The sequence below is a fragment of the Numenius arquata genome, chromosome 4 (assembly GCF_964106895.1).
Source record: "Numenius arquata chromosome 4, bNumArq3.hap1.1, whole genome shotgun sequence".
In the NCBI taxonomy this organism is placed as follows: Eukaryota; Metazoa; Chordata; class Aves; order Charadriiformes; family Scolopacidae; genus Numenius; species Numenius arquata.
This window is the reverse complement of record NC_133579.1, coordinates 66,562,346-66,576,488: the sequence shown is the minus strand read 5'-3', so window position 1 is coordinate 66,576,488 and position 14,143 is coordinate 66,562,346. Positions and strand designations below refer to the sequence as shown.

The window sequence follows — 14,143 nt, the reverse complement described above, 5'->3', positions numbered from 1 at the left end:
ATTCAATCTGCCTCTATTTAAAGAGACTGTGTAAATGCAACTGTTCCCAACTAAACAAATAATTCCACCAAATGCGTAGAATCCAGCTCTTTTGGGTATGGCACTTCTCCCATGCTCACGGAATGGAAAGCAAAGCAGCCTGTCCATGGTTACTAGAGCAGGAGTCAGTTGAGGAAATCAGTAGAAACGGAACAAGAAAAAGGCTTTGATGATTTTTGTTCAGCTTTCTCATTCACCATTGCTATTACTTTTAAAACAATCAAAACAATGAAACACTTTTAAACACACCTTTCAAGTAACTTCTTTTATACATACTGTCTTCATGTGACCAGAAACACTGTTACCCAATCATTAAAAATGGCTATCAGTCTGTACCAAAGTAATTCTTAAATCTCAGTAGTTACATTTCAGACTTATTCCCAAAACATTTTTACTACCGCATGAAACCTAATTCTGAAATCAGTAACAATGACTTTCAGATACAAAAGTTAAAGAATATTTCTTGGAGAAAAATGCATATTTATCTGTTTTCTAAAAAGTTTCAAAACACATTTTGCCTTCAAGATACACTAACAGACTTCATAATACATTTTTCCTGCATAACCAGATCTACTTTGAATTTCTGATGTTCATACAGTGTTGACATCAACCAATGTAATGGAAAAATTATTACTTTTTTTTCAGTTAATCACCTAAAAAGAGAAAATAAATTCGTAATATTTCAAGATCAGCCTGTGACAAAAATAGAAGTTACTTTCTTTGAACTTAAGTCTTATGAACTGCAAGTGCACTTTCAAAGACAGAATATGCAAACCACAAGCAAAACTCAGGCTTACAAACACAGCTTATTGTTCTGCCTAGTGCAGTGTGCTAAGCTAAAGAAATACAAAGCCACCACCAACAGCAGTAAATCATTGTGAAAAATGAGGAAATTCATTTGTTACCACCTCCAAGTTTCAAGGACGAAGAAGGAAGACCTGCAGGTTCTTTTTCCTTAGCGCTGGTCTGCTGCTATCCATATTCAAACACATCTTGCAGTGCAAATCAGGTGTTCTGGATTTCTCGGATCACTAATTCTTCTACCTGAGATCAGGTTTTTTTATTCTTCTATTTTACAGATGAAGGAAACTATCAGGTAGTGCTGAAGAGACTATCTGATGCTTAGTGGCGGCATAAAACTAGCAGGGTGCCAATTTTATTTCATAAATAATCAAAATAAATTATCAAATTATTTATTTCATAAATAATCAAATTTCTGCTCCCAGAAATTACAATTTATTTTTTCTTTGCACAGCCCCTTGCCTTGACCCACTCTGGTCATGGTGAAAGACAAGCACTTTCCAACGCCATGAAAATGCAGGTCAGGGCATTAGGACCTGATATGAAAACGTTTTTAAAAAGCAGGTTGTCATACATGAATATGCTAATAGATAAATTACTTACTGTTCAGCAAGCATACTGAAAATTACCAAAGTAATAACGTTACCACAACTTAAAATTTCCTGAAAGCAATTCTAGTTCAAAAAGATAACTAGTCAAACACATGTGGTTGGATTACTTTGACACGTGGAGCTGGGATTTTTACACACATGCTGTGGAACTGCAGAGCACCTCACAGTTAAATTTGTTATTGGCTACTGACAGGCTTTGAGTACAATTATTTTCCTCTAGTCTTTGAAAAAGTGTAGGATTTTATCAATTTTTCAAGGATTTGAGTAATCTCTGTTCAAGACTATTTCTGCAAGAACAATGAATATTGATTATGCTTCAGAAGGAAGCCAAAACTAATACACTAGGAAATATTCTGAACACAAATGGCAATTTATTCCCAGGAACACAACCAATCAGCAGCTTATGCTATCAATCATGAAAGTAGCAAAAAATTAGTGCTTCTGCAATAAATGAATAAAAGAACCAAGGGGAAGAAGAAAAAAAAAAAAAAGAAAAAACCTCACAGAAAACCACAACAGAACAATCTCTCCCCTATACCTCCTTTTCTGCATCTGCTATGAAGACTAAGCTTCAAATTTAAAGTCCTTTGTAGGGTAAAAATGACATTAAATCTGGAAACATGCCACCCACCACATGCATGTGTTAATGAAAGGTCCTATTGACAGAAACACTTCATACTCGTGTTCCCTTTTTAATTCTTGCATTTGTTACAAAATGCTAAGTGGTACCAGATTTTTTTGTTCAAGTGCCTTCCACCCAGTAATAGGTCATGCATAAAAAGAGTTAATACACTGAATTCTGTGTAAAGCCTAATTCACTGAACACAAAGCAAATCATATGCAAATTTCTTAACTGCAAGTATAGTATCGTACTAATAAGCACATGAATGGTTCACTGTGCAAAATCCATGCAAATACTTAAGAAAAATTTTAACCTGGGAATAGTCAATATTCAAAATACATGCAAATATCTATGAAAGATTTCAACCTGGGAACATTGCCTGCCACACTACCTTTCTGTGTTATGTGCCCATGGTGATATTTTTCATATCCATAACATCTGCACTCCTGACAATACAAAATATTAAGTGAGTCAAGCGATTAGGCAAATTCTAAAAAAATGTTTTGAGAAACATCAAACAACAATAAAGGTCGTATTTATATAACACACAGACTGTTTGCATATGAAGGTAAGTTTGCGTGGGCTGGGTCAAACTGAAACACTCAGAAAGGATGCTTCCTCCATGAGAAAGTACTAATGCTGGAATGAAGATAGGTTTGTTAAGACTGTTTTCACTGAACACAATTTTTTTCAAAATGAAGCACACGTAACATCACCTCCTGAAGTCCTGGTAAACAACGCAAATTGAGTACACAGAGCAGTAAGTAGTACATCAGTACAAGACAGTGCAAGAAAAAACGTAATTCCTAGAATTCTGTGCAAGCTTCAAATTAGCAGGCTTTCTGTGGCACCAGGTAGTATTGCAGAGTTACTAAAATACCAGAGAATGAACTGTTTTCTCAAATGTCATGATTTTTTAGATAAATTAAATCTATTTGTATTTTTTTATTAGGCATTAATACTCTTTTTATCAGAGTCCCCATATGGTAACCAATACAAAAAAACTGTTTCTGTTCTAAGCAATTACAAATGTGTAACTGAGACTTCTGTAAATATTGGAAAAAGGAGGATGGAAGTATAATGAAGCAGAAGTGTTTAACGAAACTCAACATACAATAACATTCTCACCAAAAGAGGAATAATCACCCTATGACTAAGAAAATGGTGGACTTTTTTTAACTAGCTTTCAGTAGGGGGAGGTGGTGGTGGTGGGGAAATAAAATTTAATTACAGACTCTGATTTTACTAATTTTTCCTTACACTTTCTGTGCTCCATTTTCATTTCCTACTTCAGAGGAATAATGCAATTTCCTTCCAGTATTAATAAGAAGTCAGAAAGTGAGAGCATGTACGTTTAACGTCTAATCGAACAAACCAAACAGAATGAATAAAGTTTAAAATCTGAGAACTGATGAAAACTTAAAAAACAAAAAGATTTACAAATGAATCATTTAGACCAGCTTTTACAGATTAATACTGAAGTCATGCATTTTCTATCAAGGGTTTCTTACACATTTCAAATTCACTTCACATTTGCCTTCTTCCACAACACGAAAGATCTGTCATTACCGACTTGCGTTTTGCCAAGATGTGCTGTGCAGGCAACACAATGCGGTTATAAATAATGTAAGCTGCAAATGTATCGTTGTTTTTAAAACGATGACCTACTTTTAGTCACTGGTGTAAAGATCATGAAAGCCAGTATCAACTACAGCACTGTGAAGGTTTAGTGCAGAGGCTATTACTGGCCTCTGCAGGAGTGCATTGGACTGTAAAGTTTGAAATAAAATCTGATACTTCACTGTCCCGTAACCAATGGCTCGAAGGCCCTTCTGCTTTCTGTGTCATTCTTCACTGAATTTTGTTTAATTGTTATTGTTAGAAGGCTGTAATTCAGAACTGTATCTTACCTTTAATGATCTCTTTCCTGCTAATGCATGCTCTTCCAAAACAGAAGTGAGCAAGTTTCATTTGTTTTCAGGATGCTGTATGCACATACTTTTGTTTGTCTACATATCTACTGTTTAGTATCAACTAATTAGGAACACCAGGAAAGTTTTTCTTACTTTATCATTAACATACTTGACGTATGCTTAAGTGTTTTGGTGTTTTGTTTTTTTGGGTTTTTTTGGTTTTTTTGTTTTTTGTTTTTTTTTTTGTTTGTTTGGGTTTTTTTTTGGTCTTTTTTTGTTTGTTTTTCCATTTCTGCTACTGAGGAGTACAAAGCTTAGACAGCTTTGAGGCCCAACCAGCACTCAAGATAAATTTAAGTCATTTACTAACAAAGTTTTGAACTTCTTTTATGCTTTATTTTTGATTCTCAACAGGCCCAGAGATCAATACTCTACTGACCTTCACACCAGTCAAATAAAATTTGGTCATGACTCAACAGCAAAGCCTACATAGTGCCATTGAAAACCAACAAAATTATCAATATACCCTTAGAGTCACCTACACCCTCCTGTATCTGAATACTTTCTTGACTTGAGAAAAGGCATTAGATGTATCAAAGAAAACATGCTTGAAGAACATCTACATCTCTGCCTGCTATTCACATCATAATAAAATATCTACACCTCCATCACACCTCCATTATAGGCTGCCCAGAGAGGTGGTGGAGTCTCCTTCTCTGGAGACATTCAGAACCTGCCTGGACACGTTCCTGTGCAACATGCTCTAGGTGGACCTGCTTTGGCAGGGGGGTTGGACTAGATGATCTCCAGAAGTCCTTTCCAACCCCATGTGATTCTGGGATTCTGTGATCACCTACTGAGGAGGCAACAATATTCTTGCAAAAAATCCTGGGGCACCAAGCAAGCCTAGTTTAGCCCTCAGAGGGCTTTCCTCTGAAAAACAAAACCAGACATACGGAATTGAAAACAACTGTTGTCAACAAAGGTGCCAAAAAGAATAGTCTAACTTGCTGCTCTTAACATTCCGTAACATGGCCCCGCTACACAAACCGAGCAGCCCAGAAGCTGTGGGACAGGCGTGAGAGCTGCCATCCTGGCAATGTCCCTGTCAGCCCAGTGCAGCAGGCGACGCTGTAAGATTACGTTTATACCCCTGCTTAAAGGACAAATGACTCGCCAAGTCCACTACCAGATTTCTTTTTGCTTCAGCTCCTTTTACTTCACAAGAAGGTATCAGTCAAGCCTCCTTTGAGGCTTTCTCACTGTTGTATAAATCTTCCTGCGTTGCCCGAGACCTCTGAAAGTGCAACAAACCACTCTAGCTATGAATAACCAGGAGACTGAAATCTATGAATATGAGGAGATATTTTTATCCACTAAATGAGCTGCATTTGTGGAAGACTAAGGTAAAGAGAATAGTTTCCATTATAACAGCATGAATAGAAGCCCTTTTCTTTAGGCTGGTAACTTGCCAAGTGGATACTATAACCCCCACCTCTTATTAAGGATTTGGAATAAATCCAACATCTGTTCTAACTTAATATCAAAAGGCAATCTCAAACCTGAAACTTGAAATGCACTTAAAACTTTTCAAACTTACTATGCACCCTCTCCCATGATAACTGATTTTTCCCCGAAGGTGCCATCTCAGCTTCAATACTATTTACAAAGAATAACTGATAGACAAAAGTAGATTATTGCCAATAAAGCTGCACGTCAACAGGCAGCAGGGAGGCGCTCCCTAGCTAGTGTGCCATTGCAGCTCAAGCCGGGGCTTTAGATATGTTTGCTGCAGGCACATTACTATAGCTCAGCTTCTGACGGTAAGTCATTAAGTCCCAGTGACTCCAGCAGACCTTGGAGTACAAGAACCACCTCGTCCATCAGCTGGCAGGATAAGCCGTTCAAATTCATTTCTATCAAGTCTGCACTAGCAAATTGTTTACCGTGTACCGTAAGTCTAATTTCCTTTTACTTGAAAAAAATCTACTTAAGTTTCAAATTGTTTCAATTTGAAATTCAGCGCTAACATATTTCAAACGCATCAATACTGAAGCTCAACAGAAAACCTATCTTCCATTTGAAAAAAATACAGCAACTGAAACACTTAACATTTCATTAAATATCACTTCACAAAAAAAGTGAAAAAGAACCTTACAGCGTTACAAACTATACTGTTAATGGTTTCTGAATACAACTTTATTTTTAACCTTTTATGTTATGATCAATATTAAATGTTTAAAAAAAAAAGACTCACTAGATGCCAGTGGAAGTTTCTCAAGTTACTATTTTACTATGAAGAAAAAAATTAATTTTTCTACATCATTCCTAACTGGAAATATGAACCTCACTATCTCCCATTCCAATCTTAATGGTCTATTAATTTGGGACTAGCAGTTTGATGAAGCTGAAAAATGTCCCAAAACACAGTAAAAACTTAAATTAACACTTCATTGAAGAAGAATGGATATTTTCCTCCTTTGATCAAAGACTGTATTTCTCTTCCAACGAAGTTGTAAGATTTGATGTAATGGAATATTTCAATCAGAACAAAAAAATGCTAAAAATTAAATCAATTTTTCTTTTAACAATTCTAATTGTGACCAGCAGCTTCTGACAAAATAGTATGAAGTAACATGCTGAAGTCTATGCCACCACAGATGTAGTACCAAAATCTTAACCATTACAGTCTTTCAACAACACTAACCACAAAATGTGTTACCACTTCAACACTTGCAAGCATTTCATGTTATCTTTAGGATAACTCTGCTGCTTTGAAATGGCTTTGAGTATCAGCTTGGTTTGAAAAGTAAGACAGCAAGGATTCAAGGTTAAGCACAGTTATATAAAGCTACTTGCTTTCCATTTTACTGTAGTGGAGAAGTACACTTTAAAATCAAATTCTAACTTGTGTAATAAAATAATCGCCTGCTTTAAACTTCAGTCTCAAGAGAAGTTATAACCTCTGTACCAAAATCCTTCTTTGCTAACCATAAAATATACTTCTTTATATACTTAAATAGTTGTGCAACTTTAACACAGACTTTTGCAGATTCTTAATTTTCACATTTTCATGCATTAAGAATCATTGCTAACTATTTTTGTTTACCAAGTAATTAATGGTTAACTTTCCATCTGTCATTTATGTAAATCTGTATTTCAGCTGGAAACCAAAGGAAGCCACTTCTGAGTACGCCTGGAAAAACCTCCACTTCCTCCTCCCTTCACCCCAGCAGTTCTAGGAAGAGGACCTACACAGGCGGTGTCGCCTCCTTTTCTTCCTTAAGCTTTTGGTCCACCAAAAAGTATCAACAGTCTTGTTTGGCATTAACAACTTACTTTTAAAAAGTTTAGAAACTATGCATGACATCAGGGTTTTCACGCTAGATAGCACAGTCCCATTTCTCTGCACTACACCATATGTCAGTTTGAATTGCTTCTATACCTAATATAGACTACGTTTACCTTAAATTTCACTTAACAGTATTTTCATTCAAAGAGGTATAGGTACAGGTACAAAGAATACAGTCAAAGAGATCTGCAAATCTCTTTCTCTGGAGGGCTTTGGCATCAGGCAGTGGCAATGCAAGTCCACTGTATTCCACACAGAATTATATGTTTTAGGAATAGAAAAGTAAAAAGTTTTAGTCCAATGCTTATTTGTTGAATGAAGAAAGAAAAAGCAGTACAGTATAAAACAGAGGTTTGTGTACAGCTTGCAAATATTAAACATCATGAATAAATTAACTTTTTCTCAACAGCCACGTGCTACATACATAAAAGTTACGGAAATTATTCTGAAACTGTCCAGCAAGTACTTATTCTCCATGAAGAAAATACATTTTCTTACAAATTTTCATATAAGAAAACATATTATTTTGTTACTTAATATTATTGCTGTTTGTTAAAACCCAGTGATTTGATAAAACAGGCATTTCTTTGTTCTCCAACACTGAAAGCTGCAAAAATTGCAGGAATATAATCTGAATAACAGGTAGTCCTTACAACTTCTTCCAGATACTCTTTTGGACAGTCAGCTGATGCAAAAAACAGTAGCAGGATAAGCTCTTCTCACTTAGCAATTTCTGTACCACTGACACGCTGGTCACAGGCAGTCTCTCTTGCCTAGCAGTTTGGCAGAGGGGTACACAGGATTTTTTAGAAGAAGGTGTCAGAAACATAAGAGCAAGCGAGCTACAAAAGAAGCTGCTTCAAGACCCATAGGTAATGATGCCTCACCTGATTTATGAGGTGGGAAAAGACTTTGTCATTTACAAACACAGAATTCATTCCTGAATCTTTGGCCCTGAGGATACTTCCAGCAATGAATTTCAGGAGCTAAGTTTACAGCGCATACAAAACCACTGTATTTTACACGTTAGCTTTTGGGTTTTTTTTTTTTATCTTAATTGCCTGCCAAAACAGTAGCAACACAATTGTGTAACAAGCCATATTCCTTCCAATGTCTCTGCCATAGTATGAGGTGCAACCCTCATTTTTGAGCATCTCACTGATCCTTCTCTACATCAAGCCACTTCATTTTCACAGCTCCCTTAATTAGCTGTGTCTGTCCAGTAACTCAGAAGACACTGCTCGTGTTTAATAACAGGGATCACTTTAAATTAAGAAAGAGAACATTCATAGGACCACAAAAGCGCAACAAAATACTTAGTCATCTCATCAAGTGAGCCACATGCCCTAACAGAAAATAACAAAACACAATCAAACTACAAATGCAAATGACTACACACAAATCACCATACTGATAAACCTCATGTATTATTGTTATTTTAAAGAGAAGGAAAATTTAGCTTTTTAGCTTTAATAATCCTAGTCCTTGTGGCAATATCAGGGGAAAAAAAAAAAAAAAAATCAATTTTCAAGAAAGCTTTGCTTTTTTTCTTTCACCATCTTTCAAAACAGACACATTCCACAGAAAACCAAGCATTTTCAGATTCTTGATCAGTGTGAAGTGAACACTCCTCTTCAGCATGCTCCTCCTGTCTCTCCTCCCTCTCTGCCTCCCCAACAATCCCACAGCTGTCTTAGAAGCAGGCCCTGACATGTTTCCTATGCAGCTGCTGCACAAATATACTAAGGAAACCATCCATCAACAATAACGGTTGTTTTTTTAAAAAAACAAAGCAAAAAAAAAAAACAACAAAACTAGAACTCCACTGTCTTGAGAATTTATCTAGAATAAATTAAGATATTACTGCCTCCAACTATTCATTACTGTACCTCAGCAGGAGATCCCAGTCTTCACAGAAAGCCAATGGATCACATGTAACATTTTTTTCCACCCTCTTTCTCCTTTTCTTTTCACTTTGCACCATGAGACATAATATGATGACATGTAAGCCACCTTTGGTGGATGACTATTTCAGGTGCTCTTACTCGCTGGCCAAACACCCACACAGCAGAGAGCTCTGGCAGGAACAGAGTAACTCTGCTCAGACAAGGCAGCAGGTCAGGTGACGGTCCTGAAGGCCACTGTTAGACCATCTTGCCCAAAGAAGCAAGAATTGAAGCGTTGGTCTCCTCACACCACCCATGAGTTCCATGAACACAGGCGGAAAAGCTTTTACACATGCACGGGTGACAGCCACTTACCTGCTTCTGAACAGTAGAACCAAGGGGACATAGATAGAAAGTGCTATTTCCTCACATCATTCCCCACCTTGGGCAATCTACCCCCTCTCTCATGTCAATGTAAACACCACATATTTAACTCCTCACATCCTGTAGGTTTTTATTAGAGGATACCTGTCTCACAGAAGAACACCAAGGCAGGCCATGTGTTCCTGGAGAGCAGCGTTCCCAACACCAGCTTTTCATCTCAAAACAAGCCAGACGCGTGCCTTTCCTCCAATCCAAAGCACTGCAATCCAGCAGCTGGCTATCACAGATGGCAGGCAGGGGGGCCAACTATTCTCTTGTTATCACTACTTTTTATTTGGATGCCTTAACTATGAAGAGAAGACATATTTTACCCTGCTACCTCAGGGCTTATTAATCCAGAAGAAAACAAATCAAGTAAAACTCTCTTGTGCTTAAACTTTTCTCGTGCAGGAGAAATCCTGCAGATAAAAAAAAAGCAAATAATAGCAAACAAAGAGCATTTGCTTATGATAGAATAAACAGTGGAATTTACATTTTCTTTTAAGGTACACAAAATGAGTTATTTTAGAACTCAAATGATTTAATACACCAATACAAAACTCATTTGTTGCAACTTCTGGACAGACAGCATCTCACAGTAAAATCTGTAATGTAAAATCCTGAGAATATTAGCTAGTTAGCAAGGAAAACCTCCATCCTTTTACTTGACATAAACAAAGCAAAGCCATCTAGCCAGGGAAAAACCCAAAGATTGCCAAAAAACAATAAATACTTGCTTCAAAATTCAGAAGATAAGCAGAATTTCTTCAGTAAGTAATGATTTGGTAGTTTGAAACAACTGAAAAACTAGAAATGTGATTTTTTTCCTGAATTGTTAGTACATTAGCAAACCGGATTTTCAATAGTCCATTAAGATTTATTTGATTAAACCTTAGAAAATGTGTTCAAAATTCACACAACTTAACTATCAAGTGCTTTCAGAACTGGAAACTACAAGAATTAAATTTTCATAACAAAAATCATCACCTGATTTTAGAGCCATTCATTATTTAGCTACTTAAAAAATAAAGTTCAGACAACACACGCTAAAAATGAACTCTCCAAAATAGTAAGTTCCCCCCATGCTGCTCTGTTATACAAGTAATGGCATTTTTCAAATAAGGAAGTTAATTTATTATACGTTTATAAAAAATACATTTAATCCTTTGCATGGCATTGCTAAAGACAGACTCCCCACTAAGCTGCCTACAGCATTAACTGGAAAGAAGCAAGTCCTGTGGCATAATCTAAGGTTTGGTGCATAATTGATAAAAATTGTGCCATTTCAGAAGACACTTGTCATATATTATATATAAATACACAAGTGAAAGCTCTGTAACTGAAGTCTCCCCACTTAAACAGTGCTCAGCTCCCACAAAAACTGCCAGTCCCAAGGAGATCTCAAATCCCAACCTACCAGTGCAGATTCCAGTAACAGTGGGTTTGGGTGGGTTTTCTGTTTGGATTTTTGTTTGTTTGTTTTAAATCTGAGCTCATGCTATACAGAAGAAACACCAGAGGCAGATGTCTTCAAGAGTGAGAAATAGAAGTGTGCTAGATGTGTGTATACCTTATCTTTCAAAAAAGGCTTTAATAGGTCCCTGCAAGCTTAGCTGTGTGCAATCTACAGCTTCATGATCCAAAGAAATCCCCTGTTTAGGTCACTGAATTTATTTCTTTTCCCCTGCACTTTATTTAGCATTCAGGGAGACAAAGAAAGAAGAGCACATTTAATTAAAGTTAATTAAATTAAATGCTCTCACAGAATCACAGAATGATATGGGGTTGGAAGGGACCTCTGGAGATCATCTAGTCCAACCCCCTTGCCAAAGCAGGTCCACCCAGAGCAGGTTGCACAGGAACGTGTCCAGGCGGGTTTTGAATGTCTCCAGAGAAGGAGACTCCACCACCTCTCTGGGCAACCTGTTCCAGTGCTCTGCCACCCTCAAAGTGAAGAAATTCCTCCTCATGTTTACATGGAACTTCTTATGTTCCGGTTTGTGCCCATTTCCTCTTGTCCTGTCATTGGGCACCACTGAAAAAAGACTGGCCCCATCCTCTTGGCATCCTCGTCTCCCAGCATGGCTGGTAAACTTGGGAGAGTCCAAGTCAACATCCAAAAATTCACTGAGCTTTCTATGTGTTGTTGGCCTTAGGAGCTCAGCTGAGGCTATGGGGGTTATAGATTGTGAGACTGGATGTGTCTGAGGGATATTAACCATGGAGTTGTGACACTGTGAAGGCCCTGTGGCGAGGCGAGTATGCAGGAGGCACAAGTCTTCCGCACTGTGCCGTGCATCACAATGTTCTGTCTGGTACTATCATTAATACTGATGCACTACTTTCTAATTTCAAGTTATACAATTGACTTTTAGAAGACACTTGCATGTCATCCGTCTTTAAAACAAGGTGCTGAATAATCTAGTCAAAGGGGCTAGAATGGAATTCACACAGACAGTAACTGGCTTCTCCCCCACTGATGATGTGCTGTCAAGTACTTAAAGCACTTTTAAATCATTATGCAAGCACTTCTCAGAATTAAATTACAAGTGTGACATATGGCATGAAATGAAGGATCCAGACCACAATGCTGTCATTACTGTTAAAACCCTGTATCATTCAAAATGTGAACAAATTAGTTATGCCACACATTTTAAGAATCGGCACATTGTGAGAGAGTAGCGTCTAAAGCTATGGCTTTTGGCATCACACAGCTTACAGTTTAAGTGAGGTTCTTGTGCACTGACCGAACTGCGCTGGTGCAAGAGCTGGTGAGGCTGACAGCACCGGGGCACTCCAAGTGACAGACACCAGACACTGCTCTTCCATTCCCCAGTCACAGCCACTGTCATCTCCCCTCCCCGCTTCCTCCTGTTCCCCAATTCAGATATATGCCACTGCTCTTGTATAGGGTCTGCCTGCCTCTCCTCCACATGGAGGTAGCTGTCTCCCCCCCAGGCACCCCTACAAATAGTCTACTCACAAACTGCCAGCCAGTACAGAGCTGCCCTCTATTTTCAACTGTGAAGAGCAGCCACCAAACTCGCCCTCCCATTCCTGCAGAAGGAAGGAACGTTTTACATTTACGCGTAAAATAAAATTCCTAGTCAAACATTGCTAATTTTGTTTCAGGAAACTGCCCACTGTGCCAGATTGTGTATAAAGGATTTATATATACTCTATACTGCTACTTAATTAAGACACAGGGAAAACAAATTAAAACAAACCAAAAAAACCAAATGATAAATGGTTTTCCAGATTCCCCAGCAACACGTTCCAAAGCTCTTCTATAATTTGTAGGTTAAAGACAAGCAAACAGGAAAAGCTGCTTTGAGCCTTAAAAGGAATAGCAAAACTGCTTCCATGTGTTTTAATCAAGGTCACAGGACCTTATGTGCCCTGTTGATCTATCTACTTCAGCCAACACAGAAGCAAAGAATTGTATTACAAAACAATAATATAATTGCAAGATATTTTCTTTATATTCCACAGTGGCTGAAGATACAGGACCAATGTCTAAAAACAAGCACTCCTTCCTAGCTTTTTGGGGGCTGACACACAAACGGGTTGCCCGTAAGGCCAGGGAGCTGTGAATCGCAGCACCAGCTAACACTCAACCAGCCTTTCCACAGCCGGTGCCCAGCCCCAGCACAGCACAGGGGCTGCCTGCCCACCCTACACTGCTCAACTCCTCACTCACCCCGGCACCCCACACTCTTCACGTTTCTGCTGAAAACTGGAGCTGTGCTACCACAAAGAAAGGATCCAGGTGCCAATCACCACCTCCTTTCAGTCCACCACCAGCAGAAATCAGGCGGCCATGGTTCGGAACAGCAGGGGAGTAAAGTTTATGACTGTACGTTTTCATGATTCGATCATTTTTGTTCCTCTATTGCCAAAGCTTTCAATATGCTACTTATGCCAGTGTACAGTAATTCAGTAATCTACACCAACTTTGAAACGGATCAAAATTCAAGAAGATATTTCATTACTCCTTTAAAATTGTTCTATCTATAAAAGCTTCTTTAGTCTGTCTTATTAAAAAAGCCAATTAATAACATCTTGTGGTATCTTTCAAAGACCAGTTTTTAAAGTCAGCACAAATAAAAGATTATTTAAAAAGGGGAAAGAATATTAAGCAAAGGAGTCATCCAAGAGATTATTTCTCCATCAGTCTGCCTTCCTTTCTATCCCTACACCTCTCCACCAGCCAAGTCAGGCAAGGACATGTGGTCTTTCCCCACACACATGATACATCTTTAAGACAACTTATACTGTCAGAACATTCCAGGTGTACAGCAGGCTGACAGATACCGTTCCTTTGGAAGTTACTTTCAATGGAAACTAAATCAATCAGTTATAACATCAAAAACCACCCTCTTCAAATTGTACTTTGTTTCATTAGTTGAAGTAGCAAATCTCAGAACAACTGCAAAAACTATGGAAAAGAGCAAACAGAAAGCTGAACTCAATGTTGAAACTATGTGAAGGTCTCC

General features: G+C 37.9%; 1 protein-coding gene across 2 annotated transcripts in view; it reads right to left on the bottom strand.

The window, feature by feature from the left end:
• The window catches only part of CDKAL1 (CDKAL1 threonylcarbamoyladenosine tRNA methylthiotransferase), a 424,960-nt gene that overhangs the window by 376,185 nt on the left and 34,632 nt on the right, over positions 1 to 14,143 (bottom strand). The window lies entirely within an intron of this gene.